General features: G+C 39.9%; 1 pseudogene; it reads left to right on the top strand.

The window, feature by feature from the left end:
• The first annotated feature begins 2,301 nt into the window (after window positions 1-2,301).
• On the top strand, window positions 2,302-3,544 carry LOC125636426 (F-box/LRR-repeat protein 21 pseudogene; annotated as a pseudogene).
• Window positions 3,545-4,490: the final 946 nt, after the last annotated feature.

Raw genomic sequence — 4,490 nt, 5'->3', positions numbered from 1 at the left:
TGAATTTTTGAGATTTTGAAAATGTTTCCCCTCCTGAATTGGAATGAAAAATCAAAATCTCAAATTTTGTTGTGAACTGAAAATCCAGATTTTGTAGCGGTTAATCAAAATGTTTGCTTTTATTTCAACCTTTTTAAAAACTATAACTGCCATACATATTTAAGCACAAAGTTATTCCAAACCAGAAAAACAGAATTTTTAATTTCAATATCAAAACTTTGTTTAAAACAATTGAGTAGAGAAATATGTTGAAACTGGCCCTTTGTGACAAAAAGTTTTGTTTTTGAGTAATCAGCATTTTCTAATTTAAAAGCAGTTAATCAAAAAATTCCCAGCCACCTCTGTTGTTTACATCTGCTGTGGATCTGGCCCATAATGGAGCTACGTGGATGTACGTGCAATCAGAATATTAAGAATACGTCTACGTTGCTGATTTTATTAGTTCTCTCCACACAGTAGTTACCTACTCTGTAAGATTTTTTTCTAAATTTCCCTTATGGCCAGCCCTTTTGAAGCTTCAGTGTGTGATGTGTTGTTCACAAGTCTACCATCTCATTGAATAGCTCTGAGGCATTCTCTTTTTATACTCTTTGGAGTTTTATGTTCTTCTTTTATGTTCCCTCTTTATCTCCTATTTTTCGAATGAAAAGAATCCTCATATCCCTGTCCTTTTATCATACCTCCATTATGAAAAAAAGCCTATTTAACCCATCTAGGTCAGATGATCTACTTAACTGGTGTTGAAATAAATGAACAGATAGATATGGGGTTCATTCAGGCCCTTCTTTCATCTGGGAATATTGTTATATACAGTGCATATTTTGACCATTTTGTTACTTTAGCTAGTCCAAAGAGGGCGAAAACAATGTAATGAGAAAATTCAAAATTGTTATCATTTTTCAGGGTTTGAGAGTGGCTGATTTTTCATTTTGATTTGTTTTTCTATTTTTAAAAATGTTCAAAAATGATAGGAAAATAATACAGGATTTCAGCCATTTTGAAAAGAAAAAGGAGGGAGGAAAAGGAAAAAATATATAGTAATAAAAAATTAAGCCAATAAATTTAGATAAATCTATTCTTTTTCCCAAGCATTTTTGAGAACTCAGGCCCACCTATAACAGAAAGAACCAGCCTCTCTAGCGAATGGAGAATCTCTGTATGTACCTATGACCCACAGATGAGCAGCTCTGATTCTATCCACCTGAAGGTAGTTGCTCACACGTACACACTAAGCGGTTAATTAAAATATGCATGTAATTTAGCCAATCATAAGAAGCACAGTCGTAAATCTCTCCAAAGTATGGAGTCACTCATATATCCCAGACAATCCAGTTTTCATAAAAAAATGAATAGACAAATTATATCTTCGCTGCTTTGAAATTTAGGGACCCCAGACTAGCCTTCCCCTTGTTTGTGGGGAGACTTGTACATAGTGATGGAGGAGGCGACAGCTGACACTGCAGCAGTGGCTGCAGCTCCCTCAAACAGCAGTAGCCCTAACAGACCAGGAGAGAGGAGAATGGCAAACCTAATGCCTTCCTATTCCAACCCAAAAACGTCTGTGGCAGTGTTGCGAGGAACCTGCCTACATACACACCAAAGAGGGGAGACAGCAGGAAGTCAGCAGGCTCCTTTCTCCCACAAAAAAAGGAACCTGAAAGTGTCTGGGGGAGGAGAAACATCCCCCCCTCAGGAATGGCAAGGAGATATGGAAGGACTGGGAAGGAGCACTTGTGACCACCCTCACCCCCACCAGCTGAGGAAAGCAGCCAGGGAAGCAGGGGTGAAACTCATCATCCCTTCCCCTCACACACAAAAAAAAAAAAAACCAGCAGATCTGAGGCAGCACTTCAGGAAGCTCAGCAGACCAGTAACTGGACCCAGCCTTAAACCCAGAGCTTCCCCTCTCCTTGCAGCTGTAGAGACCAGGCCCCTGAGAAAGAAGTGCAGAGGAGAAATGATTTATGGACACTCCATCAGGGGCCCTTTAGGGTGAGGGGCAGACTAACCAAGTCTCCCAGGATATCAGGGAGTTCTGCAAATGAAAAACTCCCAACTTTTGATTTAATAATGTAACCCATGCATGCTCAGTGATCTACCGTACTTGAAAACGTACAGAAAGCTTCGTAGCTTAATTACATCACACCTCTCTAGTACCTGAAATTGTTTGCTCTCAGAACGAAGAGAATTGGGTGGACTGTTAAAGTTGAGAACCCAGTTCTACAAACACCACAAAGAACAAAAAAGCAGAAAATTTGTTTCTACCGATCAACATTTGGCAAGTCTTGCCTGCAAATCTTGATGAACTGGGGAACCCTGCCACACCATCTAGTTTTACATATTTTTCAGTACCTGCTTTAGTAGATCGAGCATGGCGATCTTCTGTTTGGCAAGGGTGGAATGAAGTTTTTCATATACCTCACTTGTGGAGGAAGTTTGAATTTGAGCTTAACCAACCAGCTACTTCTTATTTAGAGTCCACTCACCCTGATCTCATTCAGCAAATTATCAAGAGACATGCTGATCATCTGCAGTATGTCAGCTTCAAGGTTGATAGTAGAACTGAGTCTGCAGAAGCTGCCTGTGACATCCTTTCTCAATTGGTGAATTGTTCCATCAGGACATTAGGTTTGATTTCAGCAGTGAAGCCAAGTTTTATAAACGTCTCCAAGGCCCATTTTGCATCAGCACTGACAGTAGTTTTTGTAAACTCCAAGGCATTATCATCCATCAAAACTGACATACAGTTGATGATCCATTCTTGTTTCTAATAATAATGATACTCTAAAACTGCTAAAAACGAGCAGCTGTCCTTGTGTGTCACCTGCTGGAATTCTTTGTGCTGATGACCAGTGCCATGGCCTTAGGCAACTGGCTTGGAATTATTACAAAGTAAGTGATGAACTGCTGCTGGACCCCTCATATGAGAAACACGTTAACCTTGAACATCTTTGCATAGATGTTGTGAGTGAAAATCCAGGACAAATTAAATAATTCATACAATTAAAAAGCAAAGTTGGGATGCATTTGTTAAGCACTCCCCTAAAGTCAATATTGTTATCTACTTCTTTTTATACAGAGGAAAAACCTCTGTTATCCTGTTACACACCTTGACTCGGTCATGCAGTAAGCAAAGCCATGCCAGGTCACACTGGAATGGATTGCCCCAGGTTGATCAAATTGGTGGTGTGTGGTATGTGCTAATGGACTTCAGCCACTGAATGATGAACTCATTTGCATTGCTGAATGCTATAAGAACCTAACAGCCATGGGACTTGGTGAATGTGAGGTTATCTGCAGAAATTTTATTGAGTTTGTAAAGATGCATGGAGCCAGGCTTACCTTGCTTTCTATTATGGAGGAAGTACTAATTCCAGATAATTATTAAAACCTGGATCAAATTCATTCAGAAATCTCCAAACACTGTGGAAGAATGTGGTTCCCTGAGATGAGGCTACCTGGAAACTATTTACAGAAAATATTAATATGGTCAAAACTGGATCAAGGTGTTGCTTTCTATGCAAATAAGGACTTAGGAAAATGAAGCATCAAAACCGCTTAAAATTTTCAATTTCCTAAGTTTAATGAACTGCATAGAAACAAAAGCAAAGCGCTCAGGTGTGTCAATGCTAGATTAAATTAGAAAATAGAATATAGGATACTTAACAGTAGACACTTCGAAAGGATGTTTGTGGGTTAGAGGTGTTTCTTCCTCCAACTAAATTAAGCACTTTCATTTGGCTTCTGTTTAATTAAATTGTTACATTAAACACAGTTAGTACAAGGTTTCTCATGTGTTCTATACTGTTAGTCTCACTGGTGTGGTTAAAGGGACTGTGAAGTTTGCCTGCTTGATGGGGAGTTAAATGACTCCTGGAACGTTCAGGTAAATTGTATTATTTGCAATGTTACCTTCTCCAGTTGTTCACTAATAATATTTTTTGTTGAACATGTAGAACAAATACTTTGTATCATAATAGCAATTTGAAATAGTCATCATCATCATGTTTCCATTATACCTCGTGTTTAGGGCAGTGACAAAGCTCCTCCACTTCTCTCTGTTTCTAGCAAGTCTGTCAATGGTTCCCCAGCTGTGCCCCAGGTTTTTCAGCTCAGCTTCCACAGCTCTTTGCTATGTTGTTTTTGGGTGGCCTTGTTTTCGCTTGCCTTCAGGTGTCCATCTTAATGCTATTCTGATGATGGAACCAATTTCAATCTGAAGCACACGGCCAATCCATCTCCAATGCCTCCTGGCAATGATGGTGCTCAGATCCTCTTGGCTGCACTGTATCAATAGATCTTGGTTTGAGATTGTTCTGGCCAAAAGATACGGAGGCAGGTTGTATGGAATGAGGACAATTTGGCCATGTCAAACTTTCTCATTCTCCAGCATTCTGTACTATAGTAGTGTTGAAAGTCAGGGCCACCCCTAACTATTCTATCCGTGGGGGGCTGCGTGGGGACCCAGGCCTCCGGGGGTGGGGACTGGC

This window comes from Caretta caretta, chromosome 1, assembly GCF_965140235.1.
Source record: "Caretta caretta isolate rCarCar2 chromosome 1, rCarCar1.hap1, whole genome shotgun sequence".
In the NCBI taxonomy this organism is placed as follows: Eukaryota; Metazoa; Chordata; order Testudines; family Cheloniidae; genus Caretta; species Caretta caretta.
This window is presented reverse-complemented; position numbering and strand designations above follow the sequence as displayed.